Here is a 16,484-nt window from a genome sequence, read left to right on the forward strand (position 1 = left end):
AAAGTGAGGGTAGAACAGAGCAGGAATAGTTGTTTGGCTGTACAACAAACATGTATGAGTATCTAGGGCCTCTCTCTGAGTCCGGCTTTCTGAGTAACATTTTCTACTGCTACTGCTGCTGCTAAGTCGCTTCGGTTGTGTCCGACTCTGTGCAACCCTATAGATGGCAGCCCACCAGGCTCAGCCGTCCCTGGGATTCTCCAGGCAAGAACCCTGGAATGGGTTGCCATTTCCTTTTCCAATGCATGAAAGTGAAAAATGAAAGTGAAGTCGTTCAGTCATGTCTGACTCTTAGTGACCCCATGGACTGCAGCCTACCAGGCTCCTCTGTCCATGGGATTTGCCAGGCAAGAGTACTGGAGTGGGGTGCCATTGCCTTCTCCGTTGTCTAAGTACTCTGTAAATGGGCTTCCCTGTAGCTCAAACAGTAAAGAATCTGCCTGCAAAGCAGGAGACTTGGGATCGATCCCCTGGTCAGGAAGATCCCCTAGAGAAGGGAAAGCCAACCCACTCCAGTATTCTTTCCTAAAGAATTCCATAGACAGAGGAGACTGGCAGGCTACAGTCCATGGGGTCACAAAGAGTTGGATATGACTGAGTGACTAACACACCATGTAAATAATGGATACATGTAATGTGGACTTTGTACTCACTTCAAAGGCACTCAGGTGGGTCATCCTCTTGGCCTTAGCTACTTACCTCCAAACAGTTATACTCCTGGCAATGCAGTTTCCTGGATAGGGCTCCTTTCTACATCTTTAATTATGCTAAGTGGTCCAGACTAGGAAAACGATTTACACAGCTATATGATCTGTATCTTGATGTGAGCTCTTTATCCTTGGTGTTATAATAAGAACTACTTTAAAAAATCCGTTAAATATGAAAGTACGTGCACATGCCACAAATTGAAACAGACCAGAATGGTATGAAGTGTAGAGTAACCGTCTCCTCCTCCCACCTACATCCTGTCCCCACTCCCCAGCTATCCGTTTCTTAGGTATCTTTCCAGGAAATACGTACATGCACACACAAACACACACTCACACTCCAGGAAATTTATGGATTTCTTCCATTTCAAAATATACTTCCTGAGCTCTACTGTCTACTGCATACAAGTCACCAGGAAGTCACACATAGTGAGAGGAGGATACGGCTCAGTTCTCTCACAGATACAGACTTACAACTCGTCTCCCTGACTACAGCTTCTCTCTTTTTCAATCCACCCTGAATGTGCTGCCAGAACCATTTTCCTAAAATACTGCTTCCCCCATGCCCTTGCCCAGAGTTTATGATGTTTCCTAGAGTCTATTCTGAAACTTCTCTGCCTAACTTTCAGAGCTGTCCTTTATCTAGCTCCATTTTATCTATTCAAGTGCTTAATATGTATTATTGTTACAAATCCTAAATTTGAACGCTTACCTGCAGAAAGGTCAATTTTGTCTTTTCCTCCTGGGAAATATCACCCCTGATCCTGTCTCTGGGCTTTGGCTCATGGACTTCTGATGAGTACTTCTATCTTGGGAAATGTCCCTGTAGATTATGACTAGTCCTTGCATTGTGTAGGGAAGGAAAGTGAACATAGAGAAATTGTGACTTTCTGTTAATATAAACTGTATGCTTATTTTCTAGCAGAAATAAAGCTAACTCTTGGGCTGGACCAGTAGACTTTGCTCTAAACCACACTCCAGAGATGCTGTCATGGATGCACCCAAGTCACCACAAAGCAGAAAATAGATTAACTGCCATAAAATAAATGATTCAGTTCAGTTCAGTTCAGTCGCTCAGTTGTGTCCGACTTTTTGTGACCCCATGAATTGCAGCACGCCAGGCCTCCCTGTCCATCACCAACTCCCGGAGTTCACTCAAACTCATGTCCATCGAGTTGGTGATGCCATCCAGCCATCTCATCCTCTGTCATCCCCTTCTCCTCCTGCCCCCAATCTCTCCCAGCATCAGAGTCTTTTCCAATGAGTCAACTCTTCACTTGAGGTGGCCAAAGTACTGGAGTTTCAGCTTTAGCATCATTCCGTCCAAAGAAATCCCAGGGCTGACCTCCTTCAGAATGGACTGGTTGGATCTCCTTGCAGTCCAAGGGACTCTCAAGAGTCTTTTCCAACACCACAGTTCAAAAACATCAATTCTTCAGCGCTCAGCTTTCTTCACAGTCCAACTCTCACATCCATACATGACCACTGGAACAACCATAGCCTTGACTAGACAGACCTTTGTTGGCAAAGTAGTGTCTCTGCTTTTCAATATGCTATCTAGGTTTGTCATAATTTTCCTTCCAAGGAGTAAGCGTCTTTTAATTTCATGATTGCAGTCACCATCTGCAGTGATTTTGGAGCCCCCCAAAATAAAGTCTCACACTGTTTCCACTATTTCCCCATCTATTTCCCATGAAGTGATGGGACCAGATGCCATGATCTTCGTTTTCTGAATGTTGAGCTTTAAGCCAACTTTTTCACTCTCCACTTTCACTTTCATCAAGAGGCTTTTGAGTTCCTCTTCACTTTCTGCCATAAGGGTGGTGTCATCTGCACATCTGAGGTTATTGATATTTCTCCCAGCAATCTCGATTCCAGCTTGTGCTTCTTCCAGCCCATCATTTCTCATGATGTACTCTGCATATAAGTTAAATAAGCAGGGTGGCAATATATGATTAGGCTTGTTAATTTTCATGCATGTGTGAAGTAGAAAGTGACTGCAGTTCATTCAGGAGGGAATAGACCATGGAGCTCTTCAGTCGTGAGGTAAATCAGAGCTAAGCCAACTTGGAAAGTCCCCCTCTACCTTCTCATCTATAAAATGGGGCTACTAAGACTTGCCCATGCAAATGAGTGGAGAGGAAAAAGCCAAAGAACTTTTTTGTCCAATTAGAATGACCTCTTATTTGGGTCTGTGACAGCCTAGATTTTTTTCTTCTCATTTTCAACTGTGAAGTGTGCAGATTAAAGATAAAATAAGTAAAGTGTAGGGTATAGCATGAACATTCAATGAATTTAGTCCTGATAATTTGCCCAGCAACCCAGTCCACCCAACACTGGAAACTGCCTTGCTTGAGCTGAGGTACTCCTTATTCCGTTCACTCTGTTCACCACAAAGCCTGCTTCCCTCCTCTGGCATGTGCTATCCTAGCACAGCTCCCTAAATGTCTACCAGCAGTTTCATGTACTGCCTGTTCCCAGACACTCACCTCTGCTGCAGTACTCACCTTTTTATTCCTTTATTCACTAATGCTGAGCATTTGTCTGAAAAACTTCCCTCTTTGCTGCCATGATCTGGCTACAGTGCACCATCTTCCTGGGTGTACCTGGATACCTGCAAGCCTTTCCTCCACTCCTACAAGGGCCCTAGTGTCCATAACCCTCTGTTTCTCAGTCTACTCCATCCCACCACCCACCAGGGTCAGAGCTCTGGGCTTCAGGGTTGCATGATGACTTTTATTGGCTGTGGGCATTTTTGTCTTTGTGGGCTCCTTCCTTCACAAAAAGTACTAAAAATTGGATTTTATAACCGTGTTGGTTGATATAAAGACTGATTAATATAATCCAGGCTGGTTTCATCATTATATGTCATTAATATTATTTTCACATATTTCTTCTGCTTTTTTGTGTGTGTGAACCACTTTTAAAGTCTTTAATTTGTTATAATATTGTTTCCATTATATGTTTTGGTTTTTTGGCCACAAAGCATGTGGGATCTTAGCTCCCTGACCAGAGGTCAAACCCACAACCCCTGCATTAGGAGGCAAAGTCTTAACCACTAGATCACCAGGGAAGTCCCTTTTTCTTCTGCTTTTAGAAGAAATTAAAATATTTTTGTGGCCCCCTAAAAGCATTGTGGACTCTAGGCATTGAACTTTCTGTGCTTCCTGCATAAATGGATCCTGCTAGAGTAAGACTCCTTGTGTATAAATTCATCATATACTTGAGACATGGCAGCTGCTGCTGCTGCTGCTGCTGCTAAGTCGTGTCAGTCGTGTCTGACTCTGTGCGACCCCATAGATGGCAGCCCACTAGGCTCCACTGTCCCTGGGATTCTCCAGGCAAGAACACTGGAGTGGGTTGCCATTCCTTCTCCAAGGCATGAAAGTGAAAAGTGAAAGTGAAGTCGCTCAGTCGTGTCTGACTGTGCGACCCCATGTACTGCAGCCCCCCAGGCTCCTCTGTCCATGAGATTTTCCAGGCAAGAGTACTCCAGTGAAGACATGCAGAGAGGTAGTTAAAAAGAAAACTCAACCCTTGATGGTCTGTCTATGGTGGAATAATTTCTCCCCTCAGTTCCTGATGCGTCCTTTCCCCTGGTTCCTTCCTACACCTGTCTTCTGCAGAGTGAATCTTTTCGGCTCACTTTAAGGTCTCAGCCTGACTGGGAGGATCACTTTAAGGAGGATGGACCTGTCGGAGCTTGGCGAGGCCGCAGTCTTCCTCAGGATAAACAAGGATGAGTTGCTTCTGCTCCAGGCCATGGCCTTTGATGGTAAGTCTTGTGGCAGCTGCTAGCTTCACTTTATTTTACTGCTTCTGGGTGGCAACTGAGATATCAGAGTGGAGGAGCTGTCATTTCTGGAGCCTAACTTATTTGCTTGGAGTGAAGTCTGTCTCTGTGAACCTCTGAGCAATTGAGGAGTTCAGGGTGTGGAGGGTAAAGACGGGGGTTTGTAAGGAAGAGCAGGAGGGCTGCGAGACAGCCCAGACCCTGGTTCTGGTTGCTATGACAGGTTTCTCTCTAAGGAAGCACTGTTACGACACAGTAGTAGATATAATGGTTATCTGAGTTAAATTCACCCACTCCAGTCCATTTTAGTTCACTGATTCCTAAAATGTCGATATTCACTCTTGCCGTCTGTTTGACCACTTTGACTTTTGCCTTGATTCATGGAACTGACCTTCCAGGTTCCTATGCAATATTGTTCTTTATAGCATCGGGCTTTACTTCCATCACCAGTCACATCCTCAACCTGGTGTTGTTTTTGCTTTGGCTCGTTCTCTTCGTTCTTTCTGGAGTTATTTCTCCACTGATCTCCAGTAGCAGGTTGGCCTCCTACCAACCCGGGAGTTCATCTTTCAGTGTCCTATCTTTTTGCCTTTTCACACTGTTCATGGGGTCCTCAAGGCAAGAATACTGAAGTGGTTTGCCATTCCCTTCTCCAGGGGACCACGTTTTGTCAGAACTCTCTACCATGACCCATCCATTTGGGTGGCCCTTGGGCGGCCCTTGGGCATCGCTTAAAGTTTCATTGAGTCAGACAAGTCTGTGGTCCATGTGATCAGTTTGGTTAGTTTTCTGTGACTGTGATTTTCATTCCGTCTGCCTTCTGATGGCTAAGGACAAGATGCTTATGGAAGCTTCCTGATGGGAGAGACTGACTGAGGGGGAAACTTAGTCTTGTTCTGATGGGAGGGAATATGCTCAGTAAATCTTTAATCCAATTTTCTGTTGATGGCCAGGGCTGTGTTCCCTCATGTTGTTTGACCTAAGGCCAAACTATGGTGGAGGTAATGGAGATAATGGAGACCTCCTTCAAAAGTTCCCATGCATGCACTGCTGCACTCAGTGCCCCCGACACTGAAGTAGGCCACTGCCAACCCACACCTCTACCGGAGACTCCTGGACACTCACGGGCAAGTCTGGGTCAGTCTCTTGTGGGGTCACTGCTCCTTTATCCTGGATACTGGTGCACACAAAGTTTTGTTTGTGTCCTCCAAGAATCTGTTTCCCCAGCTCTGTGTAAGTTCCAAGCTCTATGGTGGGATTAATGGCAACCTCCTCCAAGAGGGCTTATGCCATACCCAGGTCTGCTACATCCAGAGTCCCTGCCACTGCAGCAGGCCACTGCTGATGCATACCTCTGCAGGAGACACTCAAAAACAGTTCTGGCTCAGTCTCTGTGGGGTCTCTGGGTCCTGTTGCACACAAGGTTTGTTTGAGCCCTCTGAGCGTCTCTGGCGGTTATGAGGTTTGATTCTAAACCTGATTTCCCCCCTCCTACCATCTTGCAGGGGCTTCTCTGTTGCCCTCGGATGTAGGGTATCTTTTTTTTGGTAGGATCCAACATTCTCCTGCCAATGGCTCTTCAGCAGCGAATTGTAATTTTGGAGTTCTCTCAGGAGAAGATGAGTGCACATCCTTGTACTCCGCCATCTCATAGATGGGATGACAATTGTATCTACTACTGTGGGCAAGAATCCCTTAGAAGAAATGGAGTAGCCATCATAGTCAACAAAAGAGTCCAAAATGCAGTACTTGGATACAATCTCAAAAACAACAAAATGATCTATGTTCATTTCCAAGGCAAACCATTCAATATCACAGTAATCCAAGTCTATGGCCCAACCAGTAATGCTGAAGAAACTGAAGTTGAATGGTTCTATGAATACCTACAAGACCTTCTAGAACAAACACCTGAAAAAGATGTCCTTTTTATTATAGGGGACTGGCATGCAAAGGTAGGAAGTCAAGAGATATCTTGAGTAATAGGAAAATTTGGCTTTGGAGTATAAAATGAAGCAGGTCAAAGGCTAATGGAGTTTTGCCAAGAGAACACACTGGTCATAGCAAACATTCTCTTCCAACAACACAAGAGAAGACTCTACACATGGACTTCACCAGATGGTCAATACCAAAATCAGATTGATTATATTCTTTTCAGCCAAAGATGGAGAAGCTCTATACAGTCAGCAAAAACAAGACCGGGAGCTGACTGTGGCTCAGATCATGAACTCCTTAATGCCAAATTCAGACGTAAATTGAAGAAAGAAGGGAAAACCACTAGACCATTCAGGTATGACCTAAATCAAATCCCTTATGATTCTACAGTGGAAGTGACAAATAGATTCAAGGGATTAGATCTGTTAGACAGAGTGCCTGAAGAACTATGGACAGAGGTTCATGACATTGTACAGGAGGCAGTGATCAAGACCATCCTCAAGAAAAAGAAATGCAAAAAGGCAAAATGCTTGTCTGAAGAGGTCTTACAAGAGGTTTTCTTGAGAAAACAAGAGAAGCTAAAGACAAAGGAGAAAAGGAAAGATATAGCCATTTGAATGCAGAGTTCCAGAGAATAGCAAGGACAGATAAGAAAGCCTTCCTCAGTGATCAATGCAACGAGACAGAGGAAAACAATAGAATGGGAAAGACTAGAGATCTCTTCAAGAAAATTAGAAATATAAGGGAACATTTCATGCAAAGACAGGCACAATTAAGGACAGAAATGGTATGGACCTAACAGAACCAGAAGATATTAAGAAGAGGTGGTAAGAATACACAGAAGAACTCTACAAAAAAGATCTTCATGACCCAGATAACCATGATGGTGTGATCATTCACCTAGAGCCAGACATCCTGGAATGTGAAGTCAAGTGGGCCTTAGGAAACATCACTATGAACAAAGCTAGTGGAGGTGATGGCATTCCAGTTGAGCTATTTCAAATTCTGAAAGACGATGCTGTGAAAGTGCTGCACTCAATATGCCAGCACATTTGGAAAACTCAGCAGTGACTGCAGGACTGGAAAAGGTCAGTTTTCATTCCAATCCCAAAGAAAGGCAATGCCAAAGAATGTTGAAACTACCACACAATTGTACTTATCTCACATGCTAGCAAAGTAATGCTCAAAATTCTCCAAGCCTGGCTTCAATAGTACATGAACCATGAACTTCCAGATAGTCAAGCAGGATTTAAAAAAGGTAGGGGAACCAGAGATCAAATTGCCAACGTTTGCTGAATCATCAAAAAAGCAAGATAGTTCCAGAAAAACATCTACTTCTTCTTTATTGACTACACCAAAGCCTTTGACTGTATGGATGGATCACAACAAACTGGAAAATTCTTACAGAGATGGGAATACCAGACCACCTGACCTGCCCCCTGAGAAATCTGTAAGCAGATCAAGAAGCCACAGTTAGAATTGGACATGGAACAACAGACTGGTTCCAAATTAGGAAAGGAGTATCAAGGCTATATATTGTCACCCTGCTTATTGAACTGATATGCAGAGTAAATTATGTGAAATGCCAGGCTGGATGAAGCACAAGCTGGAATCAAGATTGCCGGGAGAAATATCAATAACCTCAGATATGCAGATGACACCACCCTTACGGCAGAAAGCGAAGAACTAAAGAGCCTCTTGATGTAAGTGAAAGAAGAGAGTGAAAATTTTGGCTTAAAACTCAACATTCAGAAAACTAAGATCATGGCATCTGGTCCCATCACTTCATGGCAAATAGATGGGGAAACAATGGAAACAGTGAGAGACTTTATTTCGGGGGGCTCCAAAATCACTGCAGATGGTGACTGCAGCCATGAAATTAAAAGACTCTTGCTTTTTGGAAGAAAAGCTATGATCAACCTAGACAGCATATTAAAAAGTAGAGACATTACTTTGCCAACAAAGGTCTATCTAGTCAAAACTAAGGTCTTTTCAGTAGTCATGTATAGATGTGAGAGTTGGACTATAAAGAAAGCTGAGCACCAAAGAACTGATGTTTTTGAACTGTGGTGTTGGAGAAGACTCTTGAAAGTCCCTTGGACTGAATAGAAATCAAACCAGTCAATCCTAAAGGAAATCAGACCAGGTTATTCATAGGAAGGACTGTTGCTGAAGCCGAAGCTCCAATACTTTGACCACCCGATGTGAAGGACTGACTCATTGGAGAAGACCCTGATACTGGGAAAGATTGAAGGCGGGAGGAGAAGAGGATGACAGAGGATGAGATGGTTGGATGGCATTACCAACTCGACGGGCATGAATTTGAGTAAACTTCGGGAATTGGTGATGGACAGGGAAGCCTGGCGTGCTGCAGCCCATGGGGTCGCAAAGAGTCAGACACGGCTGAGCTACTGAACTGAACTGATTACAACACAGACATGCCCAGGTGGGCCCTAGATAAAGCCTTTCTCAGAAACCTCTTCATGTGGGTAAATAGCAGGGTAGAGAGAGGGGCTGAGGTTAGACCTTAGGGGTTAGTGCACTGGGAAGAAGAACAAAGGAAGAGGCTCCAGGAAGGTGAACAACAGAAGCTGTCCTGGGCCCTCCTCAGGTTTTGCTGGTGCTGGAACTTTGCCTCCTGGCTGTCTTCTAGATCAGGAGGGTCACTCGGTCAACACTAACAGAAGATAATTGGGAGACTTGCTCTCCCTGACGAATAATTTCTTGGTAGTTACAGCAAGAACAAAGGTTAATGAGGGTTTATCCATAATGAGTACTACATTAAAATCTCTAAATGTTACATCCCCACCCCCCACCGCCTTTCTTTACATGTCTGGGTTACATGGTCATCTTCTGAATTTTGGTTAATTGGAGATTTAGAGTCAGATTCATAGTGTGATCCAGCATCAAGATACTTACATATCTCAATTCCAAAAAAGTGTTCAACAGTGCAGCATAAACCCTGACTGAGAGTTGTTCTAGTACTCCGAATTAGTCAACATTAGAGTTTAATATAACCAATTATAAAAAATTCAAGCCAGTTAGGCAGGATATTCTATTTCCATCATAGACTAGTCCTGGATCAGTTCCCAGTTTCCAGTCATTGGGTTTCATTTCTGTGATTGGATTTACGGGGGCTAATTATAATCCATCAAATCATATACAATAACAGAACTACCCCTGAGGTCAGAAGTGGTCATGCAGAAGCTCATCACAGGTAGTTAGATAATGAGGGACAAGATCCTAGTAGTGCCAGGAGAAAATCAAAATGCCAAAGCATCTGAGATAATTGGATGATACAATTTAGAATCAGCACAGTAAAAATTACTTAAAATATCACAATCCACACAATTTCTAATTAATTTTTTTTTTTGGTCAAACAATCCTTTCTCATAGAAATGCACTGGCAGCACAAAGAGAGTCAGCAGAAGCTTTCCATCCCCTTGGGCCAGTAGACAATGGAGTATGCTTTTGAACTCAGGCCAAATGGAAGCAGTGTGATAAAAGTATTTGCCAAGTAGGGCTTCCTTGGTGGCTCAGACAGTAAAGAATCTGCCTGCAATGCAGGAGACCTGGTACTCCATCCCTGGGTCAGGAGGATCCCTGGAGAAGGAAATGGCAACCCAGTCCAATATTCTTGCCTGGAGAATTCTATGGACAGAGGAGCCTGGCGGGCTACGGTCCATGGGATCACAAAGAGTCGGACACAACTGAGCGACTAACACTTTCACTTTGCTTTCAATTCCCTGTCCTTGATTCTTTCTAACAGTCTAATTAGAGCAAATCACTTTACCTTACTGAGCCTCAGTTTCCTCATCTTTAAAATGGGACCATCTGCTTTCTCTGCCTACCTTCTTCCATGAGGATCAAAGAAAGACAATAATGTGGAAAACAAACACAACACATTATTATGATACCTGGGAAAGAAAGCTAGAATCACTGGCTATCAGGGAGGAGGTGTGCTTTCAGAAATAGAAACAAAACACCATTTCAAGGTAAAGGCAAGTGATTTTTATAGAAAAATTATGGAATTTAGAAAGATGGTAATGATAACCCTATATGCGAGACAGCAAAAGAGACACAGATGTATAGAACAGTCTTTTGGACTCTGTGGAAGAGGGAGAGGGTGGGATAATTTGGAAGAATGGCATTGAAACATGTATAATATCATATAAGAAAGGAATCGCCAGTCCAGGTTCGATGCAGAATACAGGATGCTCGGGGCTGGTGCACTGGGATGACCCAGAGGGATGGTATGGGGAGGGAGGTCGGAGGGGGGTTCAGGTTGGGGAACACGTGTACACCCATGGCGGATTCATGTTGATGTATGGCAAAACCAATACAATATTGTAAAGTAATTAGCCTCCAATTGAAATAAATAAATTTAAATTAAAAAAAGAAAAAGTAAACTATTTAAATAACTTCAAAACTAAATATAGTGCTACTTCAATTTTAATCAGTATCATAGAAAACAGATTTGAAAAGAATGCTTCAGATAGATAACAGTTGTTATCTCTGAGTTCCATTATGGATGATTACTTAATTTATTTTTCTTGATACAGTTCTCTACTTTTAAAGCTGTTTTGCAATAAACATATGTTCCCTTTATCTTGGAAAAGGTATTTAATCATCTAAAAATATGAAATCATAGAGATAAAACTCCTGAGTGTTCAGATGAGAAAACTAACGCTCAAAGAATTGAGACCATTGTCTTACATCTTCTTAAGCCAGGCCTAAAATCCAGGCAGCCTGAATCAAAGCCATTGCTCTCTGTTCCCATCCTTGCAATTATTCATGAGAATGCAAAGAAAAGTTGACTGAGTTCATTTACTTCATCTTCAGAACCATCCCACCCTGAGATTGGGTCTTGGGTAGTTAAGTGCTTCTGAAAATTCTTCTCTTCCACAGTTTCCAGGGCTGATAAAAGAAAGAACTAATCATGAGACAGGTGATGAACCTTATTTTTGAGGGAAAAATTGGAGGGAAAAAAGCTCAGCATATAAGATAGAGGAAGAATGCTTTAGTGGAAAAGCTCTGACTTGGGAGGTAAATGATCTAATTTCTACAGTCATTATTTTAATGACTGCCACTAATTATCTATATGACTGTGGACAACTCCCTTAATCTCTTTTCTTAGGTTCTTTTTTTAATAAATAACAAAAGGAAAATCTGTGCCAGATGGTACCCATATTTCTTTCAAGTAATAACACTTGGTTTATAAACACAGATAGGGCAGGCAGCTCAGGAGCACGGAGTGTGCGTACTCTTGTGTCGAGCCCCGGCTCTGTGTCCTCCTCATTGCACTTGCCCAGTGTGAGTGGCACCAAGCTGGACATGGAGCCACAGCAGAGATCCCCATTGGTGAAAGTGAAGGGGAGCATAGAGCTGAAGAGACCCCTGGCCAAGGCCGCTTCCCGGCTGTCTCTCTTGGGAGGCAGGCCGAAGAAGAGGCCTGACCAGATGGAGGAGGCCTTGAAGCCTGAGAAGAAAATAACAGGAGGCCTGGGCACCAGAGTAGCCACGACCCACCCCAGAGCAGCAGCCCTCACCTCCATGCCACAGACACAAGGCCAGACTGCAGTGCCCAAAGCTCCCAAGAAGCCAGGACCCTGATGTTCCACAGCTGTTGCCACAGTGCTGAAGACTCAGAAGCCAGGTCCTGCTGTTCTTGCCCAGAAGCCTAGAACAACAGCTTCCCCTCCCATGGTGGAAGGGAAGAAACCCAAATGTCCAGTCTGGGACTTAAAGGGGCAGTTATGTGACCTCAACACAGAGCTGAAATGCTGTGGTGAGAGGAAGTAGATGTTGGACCAGGAGAACCAACAGCTGTGGGACCAGCTCAGGGAGGCCCAGCAACAGGCCTTGGACCTGGAGGCAGAGTGCAGGACACTGGAGTTGACACTGGAGTTGACCAGGTGCAGGCCCAGGCTGAGCAGGCCAATGGAAGTTGGGGAACCTGAGTGCCCGGGTCCTGGAGCTGGAAAAGTGGATGGGCACGAAGGAGGACTTAGTGCAAGGGCTCCAGAAAGAACAGCTGAGATGGTCGGAGGAGTGGAGGGGACTGGCTGCCTGGCTGGAAGAGCAGGAGAGGAGCCTGCAGACCTCAGAAGCTTCTCTGTCGGACAGCCAAGCAGAGGTTGCTTCTCTGAGCCAGAAGGCTGCAGTCTGGGAGGGTTCACTGGCTGAGTGGGAAGAACATCTCCATGGGCTTGAGATGGAGTGCCGGCGTTTACATAACCAACTGTAGGAACTCAAAGGCAACATCTGTGTGTTCTGCCAGGTCTGCCCCATCCTTCCAGGGGAGTCCACCCCATCCCCTGGCTTTCTCCAGTTTCCCTCTGGCCCCTGTGGGCCCTCTGACCCTCCAACCCACCTCAGCCTCTCCTGGTCTGACGAGCAGTGTGGGACCCTGAGTGGGGCGCCAGCTGCCCCTACCCACCATGACTTCTCCTTTGACCGGGTGTTCCCACCAGGGAGTGGACAGGATGAAGTGTTTGAGGAGATTTCCATGCTTGACCAGTCAGCCCTGGGTGGGTATCCAGTGTGCATCTTTGCCTATGGCCAGACAGGCAGTGGTAAGACCTTCACCATGGAGGGTGGGCCTAGGGGAGACCCCCAGATGAAGGGGCTGATCCCTTGGGCCCTGCGGCACCTCTTTCCTGTGGCCCAGGAACTAAGTGGCCAGGGCTGGACCTACAGTTTTGTGGCAAGTTACTTAGAGATCTACAACAAGACTGTCTGAGACCTACTGGCCACTGGGACCCGGAAGGTCCAGGGAGGTGAATGTGTGATTCGCCAGGCAGGGACAGGCAACGAGGAGCTTAATGTCACCAACATGCGCTATGTTCCAGTCTCCTGTGAGAAAGAGACTAGCCTACCAGAACTGGGCTGTCATTCGTACAGCCCAGAATGAGCGCTCGTCATGTAGTCACAGTGTGTTCCAGCTGCAGATCTCTGGGGAGCATGCTGGCCGAGGCCTGCAGTGCATAGCCCCCCTCAGCCTTGTGGACTTGGCTGGGAGTGAGCAGCTAGACCCTGGCTTATCCCTCGGCCCTGGGGAGCAGGAACACCTTCTGGAAACACAGGCCATTAACAGCAGCCTGTCCACGCTGGGGCTGGTCACCATGGCCTTGAGCAACAAGGAGTCCCATGGGCCTTACTGTAACAGCAAGCTCACTTACCTGGGGCAGAACTCTCTGGGCGGCAGTGCTAAGATACTCATGTTTGTGAACATTTCTCCCCTAGAAGAGAATGTCTCCAAGTCCCTCAACTCCCTACACTTTGCCTCCAAGGTGAACCAGTGTGTTATTGGTACTGTCCAGGTCAACAAGAAATGAAGATGGATCTAGATATTGTGTGTGTGTGTATGTGTATGTGTGAGACACATGGGGTGGGGGGTAGGGGTGTTTTATTGGGCGAGAGCACTGATACCTGGGTCTATCAAATAAAGAAGAGAATTTTTTAAAAATACAGTACCTTTCCCTTAAATGCACACAATGTATGCAAGTGGTGCTTTTCAAAAACAAGCCTGTTTTCATAAACACAGTTCAGTTCAGTTCAGTCTCTCAGTCGTGTCCAACTCTTTGCAAGCCCATGGACTGCAGCACGCCAGGCCCCCCTGTCCATCAGCAGCTCCCGGAGTTTACCCAAAATCATGTCCATTGAGACGGTGATGCCATCTAACCATAAACACAACACAAAGCAAAATTAGTTTTTGCAAGAAGATCAAAATGATAGATACAATTAAAGCCAATATTTAAAATGCAAACAAGTAGAAGCAAATACAAAATCAACCAGATAGGAACACAAAAATTCTCCTGCCCAGCAGTTTGAGGGGTGAATTGGTTGTAATCAGGGAAATGGAAAGAGAGTACAGTGGAGGTTGTGACAGCAAGGAAGTAGTAAGCAGAGATTCTTTTCAGAGACAAACGTGATGGCAGAGGGGTGCATGCTGCCCAGGTTCAAATCTTTCTCACACACTCTATCCTCAAGTCCTACCGTTCATCTCTGGGGGGTCGTCTGGTGAAGCTGCCTGTCCTGCAGGAGTGAGACTTCCTAGCTTTTGTGGTTCCTGTGTTGCAGAGTTGGGATGTTGTTGACACTACCCTCCAGTACTATGGCTGCAGTGGTGCCTTTTCTATGCCTCCCACCGCCACAGACTTGGATTTTCCTTCTTCCAGCCAAATGCTCTCCTTCCTACCTCTCCCCGTCTACCTGAGCTTCGGACAAGACTCACTGACATACACTATCATGTGTAAGATAGCTAGTGGGAAGGTGCTATACAGCACAGGGAGCTCCGTGCTCTGTGTTGACCTAGAGGGGTGTGATGTAGGGAGGGAGGGGATATATGTATAACTGATTCATGGTGTTGTATGGCAAAAACTAACCCTACATTGTAAAGCAATTCTACTCCAATTAAAAATATAAAAATGAAAAATAAATAAAAAGTAAAATCCATTAATTAAAAAAAGACTCACTTTCTTTTCAAAGTGTGTTTCTTATTCATCTTCCCTGGCTATCTGCCTCAGGTGGAAGAGGACTTGAGAAGCATCTCAGTGAGGCCAAGAGAAGCTGCCTCAGCTGCTCGTAAGAATTCTGGCTTGTTTCACCCAGAGCCTCTTGTTGGTTAATCCCTTTGTAGAGGGCTGCTTTGCTAATGTGTGAGACATGGAGTAGAGGAGGCAGAGAGAGAGAAAAATAATATATGGGGAAAATATGAATCAGTTAAGATGTATGACAGAAATAACTCATTCTCTCTCCTCAATCTTTCCCCCCATCTAATTCTACCATGTAATAGTCTTTATTATTAAGGCTTTCATTCCAAAATAAGAAATAAGGTCTAAAGAAACCCTGACAGACATGCACAGTAACCTAAATTTTCACTTAGTTGTAACCAGACTTTTCTTGAATGGTGTTTTTTGGAGAGGAGCTAGGAAGGGTAAGAGCACCAGGCCAATTGCCCAGCACCTGGAGCTGTTAGTGGGAGGTAAATGCTGGGGATGGAGGGGTGGGCAATGGCTGGCACTTAACTGTCGCGTAGCAAAATGTTTCCAATCTCCATTGGCTAAAATGTTTCTTGTTCCTATACAGTCCTTAGGTGGGTTTATCTTCAGGATGGGCTTTCATGATTTTATCTAACTTTGCAATTTCCTATGTTCGTGACTCGAAGTCCATAAACAGACAGCAGAAATGAGACCATGTCTGTCAGTATGAAACGGTTCAGTGTACATTTCCTATAAGAACTATAAGAAATAGTTCCTATAAGATTCCTATAAGGAATCCATTTTTTTCCTCTGTAGGGAAGAAAAAGTGCTGGATTCATGATGAGAAGAATGCTTATGTTGAGGCTGAGATTAAAGGGAGTGGAGGTGATGGCAGACTGCTTGTTGAGACAACAGATGGAAAGGTAAAGAAATCTTTATTTCATCCCTGGGGTGACTAAGTTAGCTGTTCAATAATTAAGTTTTGTTAAAAACCTGGGGTAGGAGACGCCACTGACCCCACTGACTGCCACTGACTTTAGAAAACTCATTCATCTTTAAGAAACTCTTCCACTTATTCTCAAAGATTTAATGATAAACACTGAAGAATCAGAGTAAACCAATTGCTAGTGGTAAATCTCATTGATGCTAGCTAGCATGCTCAGCTTTCCCCCTTCTTTCATCATATTTCAAGCTCTTTTTAAAAGTACCTCTTGGAATAAGTAATAACCTTAGGAAATATTTACTTGGAGTAAATACTGTCTTTCTTAGGAAATATGTAACAAGCTATGTTAGGAGGATCAGCAAAGAGTGGGATAATTTGAATAAGAATAGAACAGTGTCAGAGGAGCCAAGAAATGGGCGAGAGTCCGTAATGTTAAATGCTAGAGAAAGAGATTTAGGGCTTGGAGAAAGCCTTGAACTTCAGAATCAGGAGGTCACCCATGACCTTTGAAAGAGAAACTTAGGTCAAATGTTGGGGCATAAGTTAGATGGTGAGGCATCTTAGAGAGAATGTGTAGTGAGGCTGTAACAGTCCCCGGCCCCTTCTCCCTGTCACCTAGGCACTCA

The 16,484-nt window shown here is 44.6% G+C and overlaps 1 pseudogene; it reads left to right on the forward strand.

Moving 5' to 3' along the window:
* The first annotated feature begins 11,766 nt into the window (after positions 1 to 11,766).
* Positions 11,767 to 13,769, forward strand: LOC147380043 (kinesin-like protein KIFC1 pseudogene; annotated as a pseudogene).
* Positions 13,770 to 16,484: the final 2,715 nt, after the last annotated feature.

Source organism: Bos grunniens, chromosome 1 (assembly GCF_055505025.1).
Source record: "Bos grunniens cultivar Pamir isolate PY7600 chromosome 1, Bosgru_T2T1.0, whole genome shotgun sequence".
Classification (NCBI taxonomy): domain Eukaryota; kingdom Metazoa; phylum Chordata; class Mammalia; order Artiodactyla; family Bovidae; genus Bos; species Bos grunniens.